Source organism: Gadus macrocephalus, chromosome 2, assembly GCF_031168955.1.
Source record: "Gadus macrocephalus chromosome 2, ASM3116895v1".
Classification (NCBI taxonomy): domain Eukaryota; kingdom Metazoa; phylum Chordata; class Actinopteri; order Gadiformes; family Gadidae; genus Gadus; species Gadus macrocephalus.
In genome coordinates this window covers 17,224,568-17,247,897 of record NC_082383.1, presented here as the reverse complement: position 1 = coordinate 17,247,897, position 23,330 = coordinate 17,224,568, and the positions used below count along the sequence as shown (strand labels likewise).

The 23,330-nt window shown below is 43.5% G+C and overlaps 12 non-coding genes across 12 annotated transcripts; all 12 read left to right on the top strand.

The window, feature by feature from the left end:
- The first annotated feature begins 1,242 nt into the window (after positions 1 to 1,242).
- On the top strand, positions 1,243 to 1,325 carry trnal-cag (transfer RNA leucine (anticodon CAG)). Its single transcript has one exon. It is a non-coding gene; the product is annotated as a tRNA-Leu (tRNA).
- Positions 1,326 to 3,402: 2,077 nt separating this feature from the next.
- On the top strand, positions 3,403 to 3,485 carry trnal-cag (transfer RNA leucine (anticodon CAG)). The gene has a single exon. It is a non-coding gene; the product is annotated as a tRNA-Leu (tRNA).
- A 781-nt stretch (positions 3,486 to 4,266) lies between these two features.
- On the top strand, positions 4,267 to 4,349 carry trnal-cag (transfer RNA leucine (anticodon CAG)). Its single transcript has one exon. It is a non-coding gene; the product is annotated as a tRNA-Leu (tRNA).
- A 3,366-nt stretch (positions 4,350 to 7,715) lies between these two features.
- On the top strand, positions 7,716 to 7,798 carry trnal-cag (transfer RNA leucine (anticodon CAG)). Its single transcript has one exon. It is a non-coding gene; the product is annotated as a tRNA-Leu (tRNA).
- Positions 7,799 to 9,875: 2,077 nt separating this feature from the next.
- On the top strand, positions 9,876 to 9,958 carry trnal-cag (transfer RNA leucine (anticodon CAG)). The gene has a single exon. It is a non-coding gene; the product is annotated as a tRNA-Leu (tRNA).
- A 782-nt stretch (positions 9,959 to 10,740) lies between these two features.
- trnal-cag (transfer RNA leucine (anticodon CAG)) lies at positions 10,741 to 10,823 on the top strand. Its single transcript has one exon. It is a non-coding gene; the product is annotated as a tRNA-Leu (tRNA).
- A 355-nt stretch (positions 10,824 to 11,178) lies between these two features.
- On the top strand, positions 11,179 to 11,261 carry trnal-cag (transfer RNA leucine (anticodon CAG)). Its single transcript has one exon. It is a non-coding gene; the product is annotated as a tRNA-Leu (tRNA).
- Positions 11,262 to 15,503: 4,242 nt separating this feature from the next.
- On the top strand, positions 15,504 to 15,586 carry trnal-cag (transfer RNA leucine (anticodon CAG)). The gene has a single exon. It is a non-coding gene; the product is annotated as a tRNA-Leu (tRNA).
- Positions 15,587 to 15,941: 355 nt separating this feature from the next.
- Positions 15,942 to 16,024, top strand: trnal-cag (transfer RNA leucine (anticodon CAG)). Its single transcript has one exon. It is a non-coding gene; the product is annotated as a tRNA-Leu (tRNA).
- Positions 16,025 to 17,666: 1,642 nt separating this feature from the next.
- trnal-cag (transfer RNA leucine (anticodon CAG)) lies at positions 17,667 to 17,749 on the top strand. The gene has a single exon. It is a non-coding gene; the product is annotated as a tRNA-Leu (tRNA).
- Positions 17,750 to 20,684: 2,935 nt separating this feature from the next.
- trnal-cag (transfer RNA leucine (anticodon CAG)) lies at positions 20,685 to 20,767 on the top strand. Its single transcript has one exon. It is a non-coding gene; the product is annotated as a tRNA-Leu (tRNA).
- Positions 20,768 to 22,844: 2,077 nt separating this feature from the next.
- On the top strand, positions 22,845 to 22,927 carry trnal-cag (transfer RNA leucine (anticodon CAG)). The gene has a single exon. It is a non-coding gene; the product is annotated as a tRNA-Leu (tRNA).
- The last annotated feature ends 403 nt before the right edge of the window (positions 22,928 to 23,330 follow it).

The following is a 23,330-nucleotide window of genomic DNA, read 5'->3' as shown; positions in this document are numbered from 1 at the left end:
TCTGGAGGCGTGGGTTAGAATCCCACTTCTGACACTACAATTGGATCTCGTTGTTTGTGATTTTCTGTTCAAACTTTGTAATATGGAGAACATTTGGAAAAGGTAATGAGATTTAAACTCAAAGTGACTGGCTGGCTGCGGTGGGGTAGTGTAAATGGGTAATGAGAGGGGTGTCTTTTTGTCTCAATCTGTGTGTGTGCACGTCCGTGTCTGTGCATTAGTTTATGTAAGTAGTGTAATCCATGTAACTATGGTAAGGTTACAGCGCATGGAAGCTGTGGTTTATAATCGGTCCATGTGTTACGGACATTTGAACATACCAGAGCAGTAACCATGATGGTGTGTTGTTTTTATTGATTCGTAGGGTCTGTTACATTACGTTAGGATGGCCGAGCGGTCTATGGTGTTGCGTTCAGGTCGTAGTCTCCTCTGGCGGCGTGGGTACGAATCCCACTTCTGACACTTCATTTGGATCTCTTTGATTGTGATTATCTGTTCAAACTTTGTAATATGGAGAACATTTGGAAAAGGTAAGGAGATTTAAACTCAATGTGACTGGCTGGCTACGGTGGGGTAGTGGAAATTGTAAATGAGAGGGTTGTCTTTCTGTCTCAATCTGTGTGTGAGTGTGCTCGTGAACGTGCGTGTGTGTGCATTAGTTTATGTAAGTAGTGTAACCCATGTAACAATGGTAACGTTACAGCGCATGGTAGCTGGGGTTTATTATCGGTCCTTGTTTTACGGACATTTGAACATACGAGAGCAGTAACCATGATGGCGTTTTTTGTTGAATGATTCGAAGGGTCTGATGAAATACGTCAGGATGGCCGAGCGGTCTAAGGCGCTGCGTTCAGGTCGCAGTCTCTTCTGGAGGCGTGGGTTCGAATCCCGCTTCTGACATTATATTTGGATCTCGTTGATTGTTATTATCTGTTCAAACTATGTAATATGGAGAACATTTGGAAAAGGTAAGGAGGTTTAAACTCAAAGTGACTGGCTGGCTACTTTGGGGTAGTAGAAAGGGGAAATGAGACGGGTGTCTTTCTGTCTCAATCTTTGTGTGCACGTCCGTGTCTGTGCATTAGTTTATGTAAGTAGTGTAATCCATGTAACTATGGTAAGGTTACAGCACATGGTAGCTGGGGTTTATTATGGGTCCATGTTTTACGGACATTTGTACATACGAGAGCAGTAACCATGATGGTGTGTTGTGTTTATTGATTCGTAGACAGGTTAAAAAACGTCAGGATGGCCGAGCGGTCTAAGGCGCTGCGTTCAGGTCGCAGTCTCCTCTGGAGGCGTGGGTTCGAATCCCACTTCTGACACTTCATTTTGATCTCTTTGATTGTGATTATCTGTTCAAACTTTGTAATATGGAGAACATTTGGAAAAGGTAAGGAGATTTAAACTCAAAGTGACTGGCTGGCTACTGTGGGGAAGTGGAAATTGTAAATGAGAGGGGTGTCTTTCTGTCTCAATCTGTGTGTGAGTGTGCTCGTGAACCTGCGTGTGTGCATTAGTTAATGTAAGTAGTGGAACCCATGTAACTATGGTAACGTTACAGCGCATGGTAGCTGGGGTTTATTATCGGTCCTTGTTTTACGGACATTTGAACATACGAGAGCAGTAACCATGATGGTGTGTTGTGTTTATTGATTCGTAGACAGGTTAAAAAACGTCAGGATGGCCGAGCGGTCTAAGGCGCTGCGTTCAGGTCGCAGTCTCCTCTGGAGGCGTGAGTTAGAATCCCACTTCTGACACTACAATTGGATCTCGTTGTTTGTGATTTTCTGTTCAAACTTTGTAATATGGAGAACATTTGGAAAAGGTAATGAGATTTAAACTCAAAGTGACTGGCTGGCTGCGGTGGGGTAGTGTAAATGGGTAATGAGAGGGGTGTCTTTTTGTCTCAATCTGTGTGTGTGCACGTCCGTGTCTGTGCATTAGTTTATGTAAGTAGTGTAATCCATGTAACTATGGTAAGGTTACAGCGCATGGAAGCTGTGGTTTATAATCGGTCCATGTTTTACGGACATTTGAACATACCAGAGCAGTAACCATGATGGTGTGTTGTTTTTATTGATTCGTAGGGTCTGTTACAATACGTTAGGATGGCCGAGCGGTCTAAGGTGTTGCGTTCAGGTCGTAGTCTCCTCTGGAGGCGTGGGTTCGAATCCCACTTCTGACACTTCATTTGGATCTCTTTGATTGTGATTATCTGTTCAAACTTTGTAACATGGAGAACATTTGGAAAAGGTAAGGAGATTTAAACTCAAAGTGACTGGCTGGCTACGGTGGGGTAGTGGAAATTGTAAATGAGAGGGTTGTCTTTCTGTGTGTGAGTGTGCTCGTGAACGTGCGTGTGTGTGCATTAGTTTATGTAAGTAGTGTAACCCATGTAACAATGGTAACGTTACAGCGCATGGTAGCTGGGGTTTATTATCGGTCCTTGTTTTACGGACATTTGAACATACGATAACATACGAGCAGTAACCATGATGGCGTTTTTTGTTGAATGATTCGAAGGGTCTGATGAAATACGTCAGGATGGCCGAGCGGTCTAAGGCGCTGCGTTCAGGTCGCAGTCTCTTCTGGAGGCGTGGGTTCGAATCCCACTTCTGACATTATATTTGGATCTCGTTGATTGTTATTATCTGTTCAAACTATGTAATATGGAGAACATTTGGAAAAGGTAAGGAGGTTTAAACTCAAAGTGACTGGCTGGCTACTTTGGGGTAGTAGAAAGGGGAAATGAGACGGTTGTCTTTCTGTCTCAATCTTTGTGTGCACGTCCGTGTCTGTGCATTAGTTTATGTAAGTAGTGTAATCCATGTAACTATGGTAAGGTTACAGCACATGGTAGCTGGGGTTTATTATGGGTCCATGTTTTACGGACATTTGTACATACGAGAGCAGTAACCATGATGGCGTTTTGGGTTTATTGATTCGAAGGGTTTGATGAAATACATCAGGATGGTCGAGCGGTCTAAGGTGCTGCGTTCAGGTCGTAGTCTACTCTGGAGGCGTGGGTTCGAATCCCACTTCTGACACTTCATTTTGATCTCTTTGATTGTGATTATCTGTTCAAACTTTGTAATATGGAGAACATTTGGAAAAGGTAAGGAGATTTAAACTCAAAGTGACTGGCTGGCTACTGTGGGGAAGTGGAAATTGTAAATGAGAGGGGTGTCTTTCTGTCTCAATCTGTGTGTGAGTGTGTGAGTGAACCTGCGTGTGTGCATTAGTTAATGTAAGTAGTGGAACCCATGTAACTATGGTAATGTTACAGCGCATGGTAGCTGGGGTTTATTATCGGTCCTTGTTTTACGGACATTTGAACATACGAGAGCAGTAACCATGATGGTGTGTTGTGTTTATTGATTCGTAGATAGGTTCAAAAACGTCAGGATGGCCGAGCGGTCTAAGGCGCTGTGTTCAGGTCGCAGTCTCCTCTGGAGGCGTGGGTTCGAATCCCACTTCTGACACTACAATTGGATATCGTTGTTTGTGATTTTCTGTTCAAACTTTGTAATATGGAGAACATTTGGAAAAGGTAATGAGATTTAAACTCAAAGTGACTGGCTGGCTACGGTGGGGTAGAGGAAATGGGTAATGAGAGGGGTGTCAATCTGTCTCAATCTGTGTGTGTGCACGTGCATGTGTGTGCATTAGTTCATGTAAGTAGTGTAATCCATGTAACTATGGTAAGGTTACAGAGCATGGTAGCTGGGGTTTATTATCGGTCCTTGTTTTACGAACATTTGAACATACGAGTGCAGTAACCATGATGGTGTGTTGCGTTGATTGATTCAAAGGGTCTGATACAATACGTCAGGATGGCCGAGCTGTCTAAGGCGCTGCGTTCAGGTCGCAGTCTCCTCTGGAGGCGTGGGTTCGAATCCCACTTCTGACACTTCATTTGGATCTCTTTGATTGTGATTATCTGTTCAAACTTTGTAATATGGAGAACATTTGGAAAAGTTAAGGAGATTTAAACTCAAAGTGACTGGCTGGCTACGGTGGGGTGGTGGAAATTGTAAATGAGAGGGTTGTCTTTCTGTCTCAATCTGCGTGAGTGTGCTCGTGAACGTGCGTGTGTGTGCATTAGTTTATGTAAGTAGTGTAACCCATGTAACAATGGTAACGTTACAGCGCATGGTAGCTGGGGTTTATTATCGGTCCTTGTTTAACGGACATTTGAACATACGAGAGCAGTAACCATGATGGCGTTTTTTGTTGAATGATTCGAAGGGTCTGATAATATACGTCAGGATGGCCGAGCGGTCTAAGGCGCTGCGTTCAGGTCGCAGTCTCCGCTGGAGGCGTGGGTTCGAATCCCACTTCTGACATTATATTTGGATCTCGTTGATTGTTATTATCTGTTCAAACTATGTAATATGGAGAACATTTGGAAAAGGTAAGGAGGTTTAAACTCAAAGTGACTGGCTGGCTACTTTGGGGTAGTAGAAAGGGGAAATGAGACGGGTGTCTTTCTGTCTCAATCTTTGTGTGCACGTCCGTGTCTGTGCATTAGTTTATGTAAGTAGTGTAATCCATGTAACTATGGTAAGGTTACAGCACATGGTAGCTGGGGTTTATTATGGGTCCATGTTTTACGGACATTTGTACATACGAGAGCAGTAACCATGATGGCGTTTTGGGTTTATTGATTCGAAGGGTTTGTTAAAATACATCAGGATGGTCGAGCGGTCTAAGGCGCTGCGTTCAGGTCGTGGTCTACTCTAGAGTTGTGGGTTCGAATCCCACTTCTGACACTTCAATTTGATCTCTTAGATTGTGATTATCTGTTCAAACTTTGTAATATGGAGAACATTTGGAAAAGGTAAGGAGATTTAAACTCAAAGTGACTGGCTGGCTACTGTGGGGAAGTGGAAATTGTAAATGAGAGGGGTGTCTTTCTGTCTCAATCTGTGTGTGAGTGTGCTCGTGAACCTGCGTGTGAGCATTAGTTAATGTAAGTAGTGGAACCCATGTAACTATGGTAACGTTACAGCGCATGGTAGCTGGGGTTTATTATCGGTCCTTGTTTTACGGACATTTGAACATACGAGAGCAGTAACCATGATGGTGTGTTGTGTTTATTGATTCGTAGACTAGGTTAAAAAATGTCAGGATGGCCGAGCGGTCTAAGGCGCTGCGTTCAGGTCGCAGTCTCCTATGGAGGCGTGGGTTCGAATCCCACTTCTGACACTACAATTGGATCTCGTTGTTTGTGATTTTCAGTTCAAACTTTGTAATATGGAGAACATTTGGAAAAGGTAATGAGATTTAAACTCATAGTGACTGGCTGGCTGCGGTGGGGTAGTGTAAATGGGTAATGAGAGGGGTGTCTTTTTGTCTCAATCTGTGTGTGTGCACGTCCGTGTCTGTGCATTAGTTTATGTAAGTAGTGTAATCCATGTAACTATGGTAAGGTTACAGCGCATGGAAGCTGTGGTTTATAATCGGTCCATGTTTTACGGACATTTGAACATACCAGAGCAGTAACCATGATGGTGTGTTGTTTTTATAGTGTTGTCTGTTACAATACGTTAGGATGGCCGAGCGGTCTAAGGTGTTGCGTTCAGGTCGTAGTCTCCTCTGGAGGCGTGGGTTCGAATCCCACTTCTGACACTTCATTTGGATCTCTTTGATTGTGATTATCTGTTCAAACTTTGTAATATGGAGAACATTTGGAAAAGGTAAGGAGATTTAAACTCAATGTGACTGGCTGGCTACGGTGGGGTAGTGGAAATTGTAAATGAGAGGGTTGTCTTTCTGTCTCAATCTGTGTGTGAGTGTGCTCGTGAACGTGCGTGTGTGTGCATTAGTTTATGTAAGTAGTGTAACCCATGTAACAATGGTAACGTTACAGCGCATGGTAGCTGGGGTTTATTATCGGTCCTTGTTTTACGGACATTTGAACATACGAGAGCAGTAACCATGATGGCGTTTTTTGTTGAATGATTCGAAGGGTCTGATGAAATACGTCAGGATGGCCGAGCGGTCTAAGGCGCTGCGTTCAGGTCGCAGTCTCTTCTGGAGGCGTGGGTTCGAATCCCGCTTCTGACATTATATTTGGATCTCGTTGATTGTTATTATCTGTTCAAACTATGTAATATGGAGAACATTTGGAAAAGGTAAGGAGGTTTAAACTCAAAGTGACTGGCTGGCTACTTTGGGGTAGTAGAAAGGGGAAATGAGACGGGTGTCTTTCTGTCTCAATCTTTGTGTGCACGTCCGTGTCTGTGCATTAGTTTATGTAAGTAGTGTAATCCATGTAACTATGGTAAGGTTACAGCACATGGTAGCTGGGGTTTATTATGGGTCCATGTTTTACGGACATTTGTACATACGAGAGCAGTAACCATGATGGCGTTTTGGGTTTATTGATTCGAAGGGTTTGATGAAATACATCAGGATGGTCGAGCGGTCTAAGGCGCTGCGTTCAAGTCGTAGTCTACTCTGGAGGCGTGGGATCGAATCCCACTTCTGACACTTCATTTTGATCTCTTTGATTGTGATTATCTGTTCAAACTTTGTAATATGGAGAACATTTGGAAAAGGTAAGGAGATTTAAACTCAAAGTGACTGGCTGGCTACTGTGGGGAAGTGGAAATTGTAAATGAGAGGGGTGTCTTTCTGTCTCAATCTGTGTGTGAGTGTGTGAGTGAACCTGCGTGTGTGCATTAGTTAATGTAAGTAGTGGAACCCATGTAACTATGGTAACGTTACAGCGCATGGTAGCTGGGGTTTATTATCGGTCCTTGTTTTACGGACATTTGAACATACGAGAGCAGTAACCATGATGGTGTGTTGTGTTTATTGATTCGTAGACAGGTTAAAAAACGTCAGGATGGCCGAGCGGTCTAAGGAGCTGCGTTCAGGTCGCAGTCTCCTCTGGAGGCGTGGGTTAGAATCCCACTTCTGACACTACAATTGGATCTCGTTGTTTGTGATTTTCTGTTCAAACTTTGTAATATGGAGAACATTTGGAAAAGGTAATGAGATTTAAACTCAAAGTGACTGGCTGGCTGCGGTGGGGTAGTGTAAATGGGTAATGAGAGGGGTGTCTTTTTGTCTCAATCTGTGTGTGTGCACGTCCGTGTCTGTGCATTAGTTTATGTAAGTAGTGTAATCCATGTAACTATGGTAAGGTTACAGCGCATGGAAGCTGTGGTTTATAATCGGTCCATGTGTTACGGACATTTGAACATACCAGAGCAGTAACCATGATGGTGTGTTGTTTTTATTGATTCGTAGGGTCTGTTACATTACGTTAGGATGGCCGAGCGGTCTACGGTGTTGCGTTCAGGTCGTAGTCTCCTCTGGAGGCGTGGGTACGAATCCCACTTCTGACACTTCATTTGGATCTCTTTGATTGTGATTATCTGTTCAAACTTTGTAATATGGAGAACATTTGGAAAAGGTAAGGAGATTTAAACTCAATGTGACTGGCTGGCTACGGTGGGGTAGTGGAAATTGTAAATGAGAGGGTTGTCTTTCTGTCTCAATCTGTGTGTGAGTGTGCTCGTGAACGTGCGTGTGTGTGCATTAGTTTATGTAAGTAGTGTAACCCATGTAACAATGGTAACGTTACAGCGCATGGTAGCTGGGGTTTATTATCGGTCCTTGTTTTACGGACATTTGTACATACGAGAGCAGTAACCATGATGGTGTGTTGTGTTTATTGATTCGTAGACAGGTTAAAAAACGTCAGGATGGCCGAGCGGTCTAAGGCGCTGCGTTCAGGTCGCAGTCTCCTCTGGAGGCGTGGGTTCGAATCCCACTTCTGACACTTCATTTTGATCTCTTTGATTGTGATTATCTGTTCAAACTTTGTAATATGGAGAACATTTGGAAAAGGTAAGGAGATTTAAACTCAAAGTGACTGGCTGGCTACTGTGGGGAAGTGGAAATTGTAAATGAGAGGGGTGTCTTTCTGTCTCAATCTGTGTGTGAGTGTGCTCGTGAACCTGCGTGTGTGCATTAGTTAATGTAAGTAGTGGAACCCATGTAACTATGGTAACGTTACAGCGCATGGTAGCTGGGGTTTATTATCGGTCCTTGTTTTACGGACATTTGAACATACGAGAGCAGTAACCATGATGGTGTGTTGTGTTTATTGATTCGTAGACAGGTTAAAAAACGTCAGGATGGCCGAGCGGTCTAAGGCGCTGCGTTCAGGTCGCAGTCTCCTCTGGAGGCGTGGGTTAGAATCCCACTTCTGACACTACAATTGGATCTCGTTGTTTGTGATTTTCTGTTCAAACTTTGTAATATGGAGAACATTTGGAAAAGGTAATGAGATTTAAACTCAAAGTGACTGGCTGGCTGCGGTGGGGTAGTGTAAATGGGTAATGAGAGGGGTGTCTTTTTGTCTCAATCTGTGTGTGTGCACGTCCGTGTCTGTGCATTAGTTTATGTAAGTAGTGTAATCCATGTAACTATGGTAAGGTTACAGCGCATGGAAGCTGTGGTTTATAATCGGTCCATGTTTTACGGACATTTGAACATACCAGAGCAGTAACCATGATGGTGTGTTGTTTTTATTGATTCGTAGGGTCTGTTACAATACGTTAGGATGGCCGAGCGGTCTAAGGTGTTGCGTTCAGGTCGTAGTCTCCTCTGGAGGCGTGGGTTCGAATCCCACTTCTGACACTTCATTTGGATCTCTTTGATTGTGATTATCTGTTCAAACTTTGTAACATGGAGAACATTTGGAAAAGGTAAGGAGATTTAAACTCAAAGTGACTGGCTGGCTACGGTGGGGTAGTGGAAATTGTAAATGAGAGGGTTGTCTTTCTGTGTTTGAGTGTGCTCGTGAACGTGCGTGTGTGTGCATTAGTTTATGTAAGTAGTGTAACCCATGTAACAATGGTAACGTTACAGCGCATGGTAGCTGGGGTTTATTATCGGTCCTTGTTTTACGGACATTTGAACATACGATAACATACGAGCAGTAACCATGATGGCGTTTTTTGTTGAATGATTCGAAGGGTCTGATGAAATACGTCAGGATGGCCGAGCGGTCTAAGGCGCTGCGTTCAGGTCGCAGTCTCTTCTGGAGGCGTGGGTTCGAATCCCACTTCTGACATTATATTTGGATCTCGTTGATTGTTATTATCTGTTCAAACTATGTAATATGGAGAACATTTGGAAAAGGTAAGGAGGTTTAAACTCAAAGTGACTGGCTGGCTACTTTGGGGTAGTAGAAAGGGGAAATGAGACGGTTGTCTTTCTGTCTCAATCTTTGTGTGCACGTCCGTGTCTGTGCATTAGTTTATGTAAGTAGTGTAATCCATGTAACTATGGTAAGGTTACAGCACATGGTAGCTGGGGTTTATTATGGGTCCATGTTTTACGGACATTTGTACATACGAGAGCAGTAACCATGATGGCGTTTTGGGTTTATTGATTCGAAGGGTTTGATGAAATACATCAGGATGGTCGAGCGGTCTAAGGAGCTGCGTTCAGGTCGTAGTCTACTCTGGAGGCGTGGGTTCGAATCCCACTTCTGACACTTCATTTTGATCTCTTTGATTGTGATTATCTGTTCAAACTTTGTAATATGGAGAACATTTGGAAAAGGTAAGGAGATTTAAACTCAAAGTGACTGGCTGGCTACTGTGGGGAAGTGGAAATTGTAAATGAGAGGGGTGTCTTTCTGTCTCAATCTGTGTGTGAGTGTGTGAGTGAACCTGCGTGTGTGCATTAGTTAATGTAAGTAGTGGAACCCATGTAACTATGGTAATGTTACAGCGCATGGTAGCTGGGGTTTATTATCGGTCCTTGTTTTACGGACATTTGAACATACGAGAGCAGTAACCATGATGGTGTGTTGTGTTTATTGATTCGTAGATAGGTTCAAAAACGTCAGGATGGCCGAGCGGTCTAAGGCGCTGTGTTCAGGTCGCAGTCTCCTCTGGAGGCGTGGGTTCGAATCCCACTTCTGACACTACAATTGGATATCGTTGTTTGTGATTTTCTGTTCAAACTTTGTAATATGGAGAACATTTGGAAAAGGTAATGAGATTTAAACTCAAAGTGACTGGCTGGCTGCGGTGGGGTAGTGTAAATGGGTAATGAGAGGGGTGTCTTTTTGTCTCAATCTGTGTGTGTGCACGTCCGTGTCTGTGCATTAGTTTATGTAAGTAGTGTAATCCATGTAACTATGGTAAGGTTACAGCGCATGGAAGCTGTGGTTTATAATCGGTCCATGTTTTACGGACATTTGAACATACTCGAGCAGTAACCATGATGGTGTGTTGTTTTTATTGATTCGTAGGGTCTGTTACAATACGTTAGGATGGCCGAGCGGTCTAAGGTGTTGCGTTCAGGTCATAGTCTCCTCTGGAGGCGTGGGTTCGAATCCCACTTCTGACACTTCATTTTGATCTCTTTGATTGTGATTATCTGTTCAAACTTTGTAATATGGAGAACATTTGGAAAAGGTAAGGAGATTTAAACTCAAAGTGACTGGCTGGCTGCGGTGGGGTAGTGGAAATTGTAAATGAGAGGGTTGTCTTTCTGTCTCAATCTGTGTGTGAGTGTGCTCGTGAACGTGCGTGTGTGTGCATTAGTTAATGTAAGTAGTGGAACCCATGTAACTATGGTAACGTTACAGCGCATGGTAGCTGGGGTTTATTATCGGTCCTTGTTTTACGGACATTTGAACATACGAGAGCAGTAACCATGATGGTGTGTTGTGTTTATTGATTCGTAGACAGGTTAAAAAACGTCAGGATGGCCGAGCGGTCTAAGGCGCTGCGTTCAGGTCGCAGTCTCCTCTGGAGGCGTGGGTTCGAATCCCACTTCTGACACTTCATTTTGATCTCTTTGATTGTGATTATCTGTTCAAACTTTGTAATATGGAGAACATTTGGAAAAGGTAAGGAGATTTAAACTCAAAGTGACTGGCTGGCTACTGTGGGGAAGTGGAAATTGTAAATGAGAGGGGTGTCTTTCTGTCTCAATCTGTGTGTGAGTGTGCTCGTGAACGTGCGTGTGTGTGCATTAGTTTATGTAAGTAGTGTAACCCATGTAACAATGGTAACGTTACAGCGCATGGTAGCTGGGGTTTATTATCGGTCCTTGTTTTACGGACATTTGAACACACGAGAGCAGTAACCATGATGGCGTTTTTTGTTGAATGATTCGAAGGGTCTGTTGAAATACGTCAGGATGGCCGAGCGGTCTAAGGCGCTGCGTTCAGGTCGCAGTCTCCTCTGGAGGCGTGGGTTCGAATCCCACTTCTGACATTATATTTGGATCTCGTTGATTGTTATTATCTGTTCAAACTATGTAATATGGAGAACATTTGGAAAAGGTAAGGAGGTTTAAACTCAAAGTGACTGGCTGGCTACTTTGGGGTAGTAGAAAGGGGAAATGAGACGGGTGTCTTTCTGTCTCAATCTTTGTGTGCACGTCCGTGTCTGTGCATTAGTTTATGTAAGTAGTGTAATCCATGTAACTATGGTAAGGTTACAGCACATGGTAGCTGGGGTTTATTATGGGTCCATGTTTTACGGACATTTGTACATACGAGAGCAGTAACCATGATGGCGTTTTGGGTTTATTGATTCGAAGGGTTTGATGAATTACATCAGGATGGTTGAGCGGTCTAAGGCGCTGCGTTCAGGTCGTAGTCTTCTCTGGAGGCGTGGGTTCGAATCCCACTTCTGACACTTCATTTTGATCTCTTTGATTGTGATTATCTGTTCAAACTTTGTAATATGGAGAACATTTGGAAAAGGTAAGGAGATTTAAACTCAAAGTGACTGGCTGGCTACGGTGGGGTAGTGGAAATTGTAAATGAGAGGGTTGTCTTTCTGTCTCAATCTGTGTGTGAGTGTGCTCGTGAACGTGCGTGTGTGTGCATTAGTTTATGTAAGTAGTGTAACCCATGTAACAATGGTAACGTTACAGCGCATGGTAGCTGGGGTTTATTATCGGTCCTTGTTTTACGGACATTTGAACATACGAGAGCAGTAACCATGATGGCGTTTTTTGTTGAATGATTCGAAGGGTCTGATGAAATATGTCAGGATGGCCGAGCGGTCTAAGGCGCTGCGTTCAGGTCGCAGTCTCTTCTGGAGGCGTGGGTTCGAATCCCACTTCTGACATTATATTTGGATCTCGTTGATTGTTATTATCTGTTCAAACTATGTAATATGGAGAACATTTGGAAAAGGTAAGGAGGTTTAAACTCAAAGTGACTGGCTGGCTACTTTGGGGTAGTAGAAAGGGGAAATGAGACGGTTGTCTTTCTGTCTCAATCTTTGTGTGCACGTCCGTGTCTGTGCATTAGTTTATGTAAGTAGTGTAATCCATGTAACTATGGTAAGGTTACAGCACATGGTAGCTGGGGTTTATTATGGGTCCATGTTTTACGGACATTTGTACATACGAGAGCAGTAACCATGATGGCGTTTTGGGTTTATTGATTCGAAGGGTTTGATGCAATACATCAGGATGGTCGAGCGGTCTAATGCGCTGCGTTCAGGTCGTAGTCTACTCTGGAGGCGTGGGTTCGAATCCCACGTCTGACACTTCATTTTGATCTCTTTGATTGTGATTATCTGTTCAAACTTTGTAATATGGAGAACATTTGGAAAAGGTAAGGAGATTTAAACTCAAAGTGACTGGCTGGCTACTGTGGGGAAGTGGAAATTGTAAATGAGAGGGGTGTCTTTCTGTCTCAATCTGTGTGTGAGTGTGTGAGTGAACCTGCGTGTGTGCATTAGTTAATGTAAGTAGTGGAACCCATGTAACTATGGTAATGTTACAGCGCATGGTAGCTGGGGTTTATTATCGGTCCTTGTTTTACGGACATTTGAACATACGAGAGCAGTAACCATGATGGTGTGTTGTGTTTATTGATTCGTAGACAGGTTAAAAAACGTCAGGATGGCAGAGCGGTCTAAGGCGCTGTGTTCAGGTCGCAGTCTCCTCTGGAGGCGTGGGTTCGAATCCCACTTCTGACACTACAATTGGATATCGTTGTTTGTGATTTTCTGTTCAAACTTTGTAATATGGTGAACATTTGGAAAAGGTAATGAGATTTAAACTCAAAGTGACTGGCTGGCTGCGGTGGGGTAGTGTAAATGGGTAATGAGAGGGGTGTCTTTTTGTCTCAATCTGTGTGTGTGCACGTCCGTGTCTGTGCATTAGTTTATGTAAGTAGTGTAATCCATGTAACTATGGTAAGGTTACAGCGCATGGAAGCTGTGGTTTATAATCGGTCCATGTTTTACGGACATTTGAACATACCAGAGCAGTAACCATGATGGTGTGTTGTTTTTATTGATTCGTAGGGTCTGTTACAATACGTTAGGATGGCCGAGCGGTCTAAGGTGTTGCGTTCAGGTCGTAGTCTCCTCTGGAGGTGTGGGTTCGAATCCCACTTCTGACACTTCATTTGGATCTCTTTGATTGTGATTATCTGTTCAGACTTTGTAATATGGAGAACATTTGGAAAAGGTAAGGAGATTTAAACTCAAAGTGACTGGCTGGCTACGGTGGGGTAGTGGAAATTGTAAATGAGAGGGTTGTCTTTCTGTCTCAATCTGTGTGTGAGTGTGCTCGTGAACGTGCGTGTGTGTGCATTAGTTTATGTAAGTAGTGTAACCCATGTAACAATGGTAACGTTACAGCGCATGGTAGCTGGGGTTTATTATCGGTCCTTGTTTTACGGACATTTGAACATACGATAACATACGAGCAGTAACCATGATGGCGTTTTTTGTTGAATGATTCGAAGGGTCTGATGAAATACGTCAGGATGGCCGAGCGGTCTAAGGCGCTGCGTTCAGGTCGCAGTCTCTTCTGGAGGCGTGGGTTCGAATCCCACTTCTGACATTATATTTGGATCTCGTTGATTGTTATTATCTGTTCAAACTATGTAATATGGAGAACATTTGGAAAAGGTAAGGAGGTTTAAACTCAAAGTGACTGGCTGGCTACTTTGGGGTAGTAGAAAGGGGAAATGAGACGGTTGTCTTTCTGTCTCAATCTTTGTGTGCACGTCCGTGTCTGTGCATTAGTTTATGTAAGTAGTGTAATCCATGTAACTATGGTAAGGTTACAGCACATGGTAGCTGGGGTTTATTATGGGTCCATGTTTTACGGACATTTGTACATACGAGAGCAGTAACCATGATGGCGTTTTGGGTTTATTGATTCGAAGGGTTTGATGAAATACATCAGGATGGTCGAGCGGTCTAAGGCGCTGCGTTCAGGTCGTAGTCTACTCTGGAGGCGTGGGTTCGAATCCCACTTCTGACACTTCATTTTGATCTCTTTGATTGTGATTATCTGTTCAAACTTTGTAATATGGAGAACATTTGGAAAAGGTAAGGAGATTTAAACTCAAAGTGACTGGCTGGCTACTGTGGGGAAGTGGAAATTGTAAATGAGAGGGGTGTCTTTCTGTCTCAATCTGTGTGTGAGTGTGTGAGTGAACCTGCGTGTGTGCATTAGTTAATGTAAGTAGTGGAACCCATGTAACTATGGTAATGTTACAGCGCATGGTAGCTGGGGTTTATTATCGGTCCTTGTTTTACGGACATTTGAACATACGAGAGCAGTAACCATGATGGTGTGTTGTGTTTATTGATTCGTAGATAGGTTCAAAAACGTCAGGATGGCCGAGCGGTCTAAGGCGCTGTGTTCAGGTCGCAGTTTCCTCTGGAGGCGTGGGTTCGAATCCCACTTCTGACACTACAATTGGATATCGTTGTTTGTGATTTTCTGTTCAAACTTTGTAATATGGAGAACATTTGGAAAAGGTAATGAGATTTAAACTCAAAGTGACTGGCTGGCTGCGGTGGGGTAGTGTAAATGGGTAATGAGAGGGGTGTCTTTTTGTCTCAATCTGTGTGTGTGCACGTCCGTGTCTGTGCATTAGTTTATGTAAGTAGTGTAATCCATGTAACTATGGTAAGGTTACAGCGCATGGAAGCTGTGGTTTATAATCGGTCCATGTTTTACGGACATTTGAACATACTCGAGCAGTAACCATGATGGTGTGTTGTTTTTATTGATTCGTAGGGTCTGTTACAATACGTTAGGATGGCCGAGCGGTCTAAGGTGTTGCGTTCAGGTCATAGTCTCCTCTGGAGGCGTGGGTTCGAATCCCACTTCTGACACTTCATTTTGATCTCTTTGATTGTGATTATCTGTTCAAACTTTGTAATATGGAGAACATTTGGAAAAGGTAAGGAGATTTAAACTCAAAGTGACTGGCTGGCTGCGGTGGGGTAGTGGAAATTGTAAATGAGAGGGTTGTCTTTCTGTCTCAATCTGTGTGTGAGTGTGCTCGTGAACGTGCGTGTGTGTGCATTAGTTAATGTAAGTAGTGGAACCCATGTAACTATGGTAACGTTACAGCGCATGGTAGCTGGGGTTTATTATCGGTCCTTGTTTTACGGACATTTGAACATACGAGAGCAGTAACCATGATGGTGTGTTGTGTTTATTGATTCGTAGACAGGTTAAAAAACGTCAGGATGGCCGAGCGGTCTAAGGCGCTGCGTTCAGGTCGCAGTCTCCTCTGGAGGCGTGGGTTCGAATCCCACTTCTGACACTTCATTTTGATCTCTTTGATTGTGATTATCTGTTCAAACTTTGTAATATGGAGAACATTTGGAAAAGGTAAGGAGATTTAAACTCAAAGTGACTGGCTGGCTACTGTGGGGAAGTGGAAATTGTAAATGAGAGGGGTGTCTTTCTGTCTCAATCTGTGTGTGAGTGTGCTCGTGAACGTGCGTGTGTGTGCATTAGTTTATGTAAGTAGTGTAACCCATGTAACAATGGTAACGTTACAGCGCATGGTAGCTGGGGTTTATTATCGGTCCTTGTTTTACGGACATTTGAACACACGAGAGCAGTAACCATGATGGCGTTTTTTGTTGAATGATTCGAAGGGTCTGTTGAAATACGTCAGGATGGCCGAGCGGTCTAAGGCGCTGCGTTCAGGTCGCAGTCTCCTCTGGAGGCGTGGGTTCGAATCCCACTTCTGACATTATATTTGGATCTCGTTGATTGTTATTATCTGTTCAAACTATGTAATATGGAGAACATTTGGAAAAGGTAAGGAGGTTTAAACTCAAAGTGACTGGCTGGCTGCTTTGGGGTAGTAGAAAGGGGAAATGAGACGGGTGTCTTTCTGTCTCAATCTTTGTGTGCACGTCCGTGTCTGTGCATTAGTTTATGTAAGTAGTGTAATCCATGTAACTATGGTAAGGTTACAGCACATGGTAGCTGGGGTTTATTATGGGTCCATGTTTTACGGACATTTGTACATACGAGAGCAGTAACCATGATGGCGTTTTGGGTTTATTGATTCGAAGGGTTTGATGAATTACATCAGGATGGTTGAGCGGTCTAAGGCGCTGCGTTCAGGTCGTAGTCTACTCTGGAGGCGTGGGTTCGAATCCCACTTCTGACACTTCATTTTGATCTCTTTGATTGTGATTATCTGTTCAAACTTTGTAATATGGAGAACATTTGGAAAAGGTAAGGAGATTTAAACTCAAAGTGACTGGCTGGCTACGGTGGGGTAGTGGAAATTGTAAATGAGAGGGTTGTCTTTCTGTCTCAATCTGTGTGTGAGTGTGCTCGTGAACGTGCGTGTGTGTGCATTAGTTTATGTAAGTAGTGTAACCCATGTAACAATGGTAACGTTACAGCGCATGGTAGCTGGGGTTTATTATCGGTCCTTGTTTTACGGACATTTGAACATACGAGAGCAGTAACCATGATGGCGTTTTTTGTTGAATGATTCGAAGGGTCTGATGAAATATGTCAGGATGGCCGAGCGGTCTAAGGCGCTGCGTTCAGGTCGCAGTCTCTTCTGGAGGCGTGGGTTCGAATCCCACTTCTGACATTATATTTGGATCTCGTTGATTGTTATTATCTGTTCAAACTATGTAATATGGAGAACATTTGGAAAAGGTAAGGAGGTTTAAACTCAAAGTGACTGGCTGGCTACTTTGGGGTAGTAGAAAGGGGAAATGAGACGGTTGTCTTTCTGTCTCAATCTTTGTGTGCACGTCCGTGTCTGTGCATTAGTTTATGTAAGTAGTGTAATCCATGTAACTATGGTAAGGTTACAGCACATGGTAGCTGGGGTTTATTATGGGTCCATGTTTTACGGACATTTGTACATACGAGAGCAGTAACCATGATGGCGTTTTGGGTTTATTGATTCGAAGGGTTTGATGCAATACATCAGGATGGTCGAGCGGTCTAATGCGCTGCGTTCAGGTCGTAGTCTACTCTGGAGGCGTGGGTTCGAATCCCACGTCTGACACTTCATTTTGATCTCTTTGATTGTGATTATCTGTTCAAACTTTGTAATATGGAGAACATTTGGAAAAGGTAAGGAGATTTAAACTCAAAGTGACTGGCTGGCTACTGTGGGGAAGTGGAAATTGTAAATGAGAGGGGTGTCTTTCTGTCTCAATCTGTGTGTGAGTGTGTGAGTGAACCTGCGTGTGTGCATTAGTTAATGTAAGTAGTGGAACCCATGTAACTATGGTAATGTTACAGCGCATGGTAGCTGGGGTTTATTATCGGTCCTTGTTTTACGGACATTTGAACATACGAGAGCAGTAACCATGATGGTGTGTTGTGTTTATTGATTCGTAGACAGGTTAAAAAACGTCAGGATGGCCGAGCGGTCTAAGGCGCTGTGTTCAGGTCGCAGTCTCCTCTGGAGGCGTGGGTTCGAATCCCACTTCTGACACTACAATTGGATATCGTTGTTTGTGATTTTCTGTTCAAACTTTGTAATATGGAGAACATTTGGAAAAGGTAATGAGATTTAAACTCAAAGTGACTGGCTGGCTGCGGTGGGGTAGTGTAAATGGGTAATGAGAGGGGTGTCTTTTTGTCTCAATCTGTGTGTGTGCACGTCCGTGTCTGTGCATTAGTTTATGTAAGTAGTGTAATCCATGTAACTATGGTAAGGTTACAGCGCATGGAAGCTGTGGTTTATAATCGGTCCATGTTTTACGGACATTTGAACATACCAGAGCAGTAACCATGATGGTGTGTTGTTTTTATTGATTCGTAGGGTCTATTACAATACGTTAGGATGGCCGAGCGGTCTAAGGTGTTGCGTTCAGGTCGTAGTCTCCTCTGGAGGCGTGGGTTCGAATCCCACTTCTGACACTTCATTTGGATCTCTTTGATTGTGATTATCTGTTCAGACTTTGTAATATGGAGAACATTTGGAAAAGGTAAGGAGATTTAAACTCAAAGTGACTGGCTGGCTACGGTGGGGTAGTGGAAATTGTAAATGAGAGGGTTGTCTTTCTGTCTCAATCTGTGTGTGAGTGTGCTTGTGAACGTGCGTGTGTGTGCATTAGTTTATGTAAGTAGTGTAACCCATGTAACAATGGTAACGTTACAGCGCATGGTAGCTGGGGTTTATTATCGGTCCTTGTTTTACGGACATTTGAACATACGAGAGCAGTAACCATGATGGCGTTTTTTGTTGAATGATTCGAAGGGTCTGATGAAATACGTCAGGATGGCCGAGCGGTCTAAGGCGCTGCGTTCAGGTCGCAGTCTCTTCTGGAGGCGTGGGTTCGAATCCCGCTTCTGACATTATATTTGGATCTCGTTGATTGTTATTATCTGTTCAAACTATGTAATATGGAGAACATTTGGAAAAGGTAAGGAGGTTTAAACTCAAAGTGACTGGCTGGCTACTTTGGGGTAGTAGAAAGGGGAAATGAGACGGGTGTCTTTCTGTCTCAATCTTTGTGTGCACGTCCGTGTCTGTGCATTAGTTTATGTAAGTAGTGTAATCCATGTAACTATGGTAAGGTTACAGCACATGGTAGCTGGGGTTTATTATGGGTCCATGTTTTACGGACATTTGTACATACGAGAGCAGTAACCATGATGGCGTTTTGGGTCTATTGATTCGAAGGGTTTGATGAAATACATCAGGATGGTCGAGCGGTCTAAGGCGCTGCGTTCAAGTCGTAGTCTACTCTGGAGGCGTGGGTTCGAATCCCACTTCTGACACTTCATTTTGATCTCTTTGATTGTGATTATCTGTTCAAACTTTGTAATATGGAGAACATTTGGAAAAGGTAAGGAGATTTAAACTCAAAGTGACTGGCTGGCTACTGTGGGGAAGTGGAAATTGTAAATGAGAGGGGTGTCTTTCTGTCTCAATCTGTGTGTGAGTGTGTGAGTGAACCTGCGTGTGTGCATTAGTTAATGTAAGTAGTGGAACCCATGTAACTATGGTAACGTTTCAGCGCATGGTAGCTGGGGTTTATTATCGGTCCTTGTTTTACGGACATTTGAACATACGAGAGCAGTAACCATGATGGTGTGTTGTGTTTATTGATTCGTAGACAGGTTAAAAAACGTCAGGATGGCCGAGCGGTCTAAGGCGCTGCGTTCAGGTCGCAGTCTCCTCTGGAGGCGTGGGTTAGAATCCCACTTCTGACACTACAATTGGATCTCGTTGTTTGTGATTTTCTGTTCAAACTTTGTAATATGGAGAACATTTGGAAAAGGTAATGAGATTTAAACTCAAAGTGACTGGCTGGCTGCGGTGGGGTAGTGTAAATGGGTAATGAGAGGGGTGTCTTTTTGTCTCAATCTGTGTGTGTGCACGTCCGTGTCTGTGCATTAGTTTATGTAAGTAGTGTAATCCATGTAACTATGGTAAGGTTACAGCGCATGGAAGCTGTGGTTTATAATCGGTCCATGTGTTACGGACATTTGAACATACCAGAGCAGTAACCATGATGGTGTGTTGTTTTTATTGATTCGTAGGGTCTGTTACATTACGTTAGGATGGCCGAGCGGTCTATGGTGTTGCGTTCAGGTCGTAGTCTCCTCTGGAGGCGTGGGTACGAATCCCACTTCTGACACTTCATTTGGGTCTCTTTGATTGTGATTATCTGTTCAAACTTTGTAATATGGAGAACATTTGGAAAAGGTAAGGAGATTTAAACTCAATGTGACTGGCTGGCTACGGTGGGGTAGTGGAAATTGTAAATGAGAGGGTTGTCTTTCTGTCTCAATCTGTGTGTGAGTGTGCTCGTGAACGTGCGTGTGTGTGCATTAGTTTATGTAAGTAGTGTAACCCATGTAACAATGGTAACGTTACAGCGCATGGTAGCTGGGGTTTATTATCGGTCCTTGTTTTACGGACATTTGAACATACGAGAGCAGTAACCATGATGGCGTTTTTTGTTGAATGATTCGAAGGGTCTGATGAAATACGTCAGGATGGCCGAGCGGTCTAAGGCGCTGCGTTCAGGTCGCAGTCTCTTCTGGAGGCGTGGGTTCGAATCCCGCTTCTGACATTATATTTGGATCTCGTTGATTGTTATTATCTGTTCAAACTATGTAATATGGAGAACATTTGGAAAAGGTAAGGAGGTTTAAACTCAAAGTGACTGGCTGGCTACTTTGGGGTAGTAGAAAGGGGAAATGAGACGGGTGTCTTTCTGTCTCAATCTTTGTGTGCACGTCCGTGTCTGTGCATTAGTTTATGTAAGTAGTGTAATCCATGTAACTATGGTAAGGTTACAGCACATGGTAGCTGGGGTTTATTATGGGTCCATGTTTTACGGACATTTGTACATACGAGAGCAGTAACCATGATGGTGTGTTGTGTTTATTGATTCGTAGACAGGTTAAAAAACGTCAGGATGGCCGAGCGGTCTAAGGCGCTGCGTTCAGGTCGCAGTCTCCTCTGGAGGCGTGGGTTCGAATCCCACTTCTGACACTTCATTTTGATCTCTTTGATTGTGATTATCTGTTCAAACTTTGTAATATGGAGAACATTTGGAAAAGGTAAGGAGATTTAAACTCAAAGTGACTGGCTGGCTACTGTGGGGAAGTGGAAATTGTAAATGAGAGGGGTGTCTTTCTGTCTCAATCTGTGTGTGAGTGTGCTCGTGAACCTGCGTGTGTGCATTAGTTAATGTAAGTAGTGGAACCCATGTAACTATGGTAACGTTACAGCGCATGGTAGCTGGGGTTTATTATCGGTCCTTGTTTTACGGACATTTGAACATACGAGAGCAGTAACCATGATGGTGTGTTGTGTTTATTGATTCGTAGACAGGTTAAAAAACGTCAGGATGGCCGAGCGGTCTTAGGCGCTGCGTTCAGGTCGCAGTCTCCTCTGGAGGCGTGGGTTAGAATCCCACTTCTGACACTACAATTGGATCTCGTTGTTTGTGATTTTCTGTTCAAACTTTGTAATATGGAGAACATTTGGAAAAGGTAATGAGATTTAAACTCAAAGTGACTGGCTGGCTGCGGTGGGGTAGTGTAAATGGGTAATGAGAGGGGTGTCTTTTTGTCTCAATCTGTGTGTGTGCACGTCCGTGTCTGTGCATTAGTTTATGTAAGTAGTGTAATCCATGTAACTATGGTAAGGTTACAGCGCATGGAAGCTGTGGTTTATAATCGGTCCATGTTTTACGGACATTTGAACATACCAGAGCAGTAACCATGATGGTGTGTTGTTTTTATTGATTCGTAGGGTCTGTTACAATACGTTAGGATGGCCGAGCGGTCTAAGGTGTTGCGTTCAGGTCGTAGTCTCCTCTGGAGGCGTGGGTTCGAATCCCACTTCTGACACTTCATTTGGATCTCTTTGATTGTGATTATCTGTTCAAACTTTGTAACATGGAGAACATTTGGAAAAGGTAAGGAGATTTAAACTCAAAGTGACTGGCTGGCTACGGTGGGGTAGTGGAAATTGTAAATGAGAGGGTTGTCTTTCTGTGTGTGAGTGTGCTCGTGAACGTGCGTGTGTGTGCATTAGTTTATGTAAGTAGTGTAACCCATGTAACAATGGTAACGTTACAGCGCATGGTAGCTGGGGTTTATTATCGGTCCTTGTTTTACGGACATTTGAACATACGATAACATACGAGCAGTAACCATGATGGCGTTTTTTGTTGAATGATTCGAAGGGTCTGATGAAATACGTCAGGATGGCCGAGCGGTCTAAGGCGCTGCGTTCAGGTCGCAGTCTCTTCTGGAGGCGTGGGTTCGAATCCCACTTCTGACATTATATTTGGATCTCGTTGATTGTTATTATCTGTTCAAACTATGTAATATGGAGAACATTTGGAAAAGGTAAGGAGGTTTAAACTCAAAGTGACTGGCTGGCTACTTTGGGGTAGTAGAAAGGGGAAATGAGACGGTTGTCTTTCTGTCTCAATCTTTGTGTGCACGTCCGTGTCTGTGCATTAGTTTATGTAAGTAGTGTAATCCATGTAACTATGGTAAGGTTACAGCACATGGTAGCTGGGGTTTATTATGGGTCCATGTTTTACGGACATTTGTACATACGAGAGCAGTAACCATGATGGCGTTTTGGGTTTATTGATTCGAAGGGTTTGATGAAATACATCAGGATGGTCGAGCGGTCTAAGGCGCTGCGTTCAGGTCGTAGTCTACTCTGGAGGCGTGGGTTCGAATCCCACTTCTGACACTTCATTTTGATCTCTTTGATTGTGATTATCTGTTCAAACTTTGTAATATGGAGAACATTTGGAAAAGGTAAGGAGATTTAAACTCAAAGTGACTGGCTGGCTACTGTGGGGAAGTGGAAATTGTAAATGACAGGGGTGTCTTTCTGTCTCAATCTGTGTGTGAGTGTGTGAGTGAACCTGCGTGTGTGCATTAGTTAATGTAAGTAGTGGAACCCATGTAACTATGGTAATGTTACAGCGCATGGTAGCTGGGGTTTATTATCGGTCCTTGTTTTACGGACATTTGAACATACGAGAGCAGTAACCATGATGGTGTGTTGTGTTTATTGATTCGTAGATAGGTTCAAAAACGTCAGGATGGCCGAGCGGTCTAAGGCGCTGTGTTCAGGTCGCAGTCTCCTCTGGAGGCGTGGGTTCGAATCCCACTTCTGACACTACAATTGGATATCGTTGTTTGTGATTTTCTGTTCAAACTTTGTAATATGGAGAACATTTGGAAAAGGTAATGAGATTTAAACTCAAAGTGACTGGCTGGCTACGGTGGGGTAGAGGAAATGGGTAATGAGAGGGGTGTCAATCTGTCTCAATCTGTGTGTGTGCACGTGCATGTGTGTGCATTAGTTCATGTAAGTAGTGTAATCCATGTAACTATGGTAAGGTTACAGAGCATGGTAGCTGGGGTTTATTATCGGTCCTTGTTTTACGAACATTTGAACATACGAGTGCAGTAACCATGATGGTGTGTTGCGTTGATTGATTCAAAGGGTCTGATACAATACGTCAGGATGGCCGAGCTGTCTAAGGCGCTGCGTTCAGGTCGCAGTCTCCTCTGGAGGC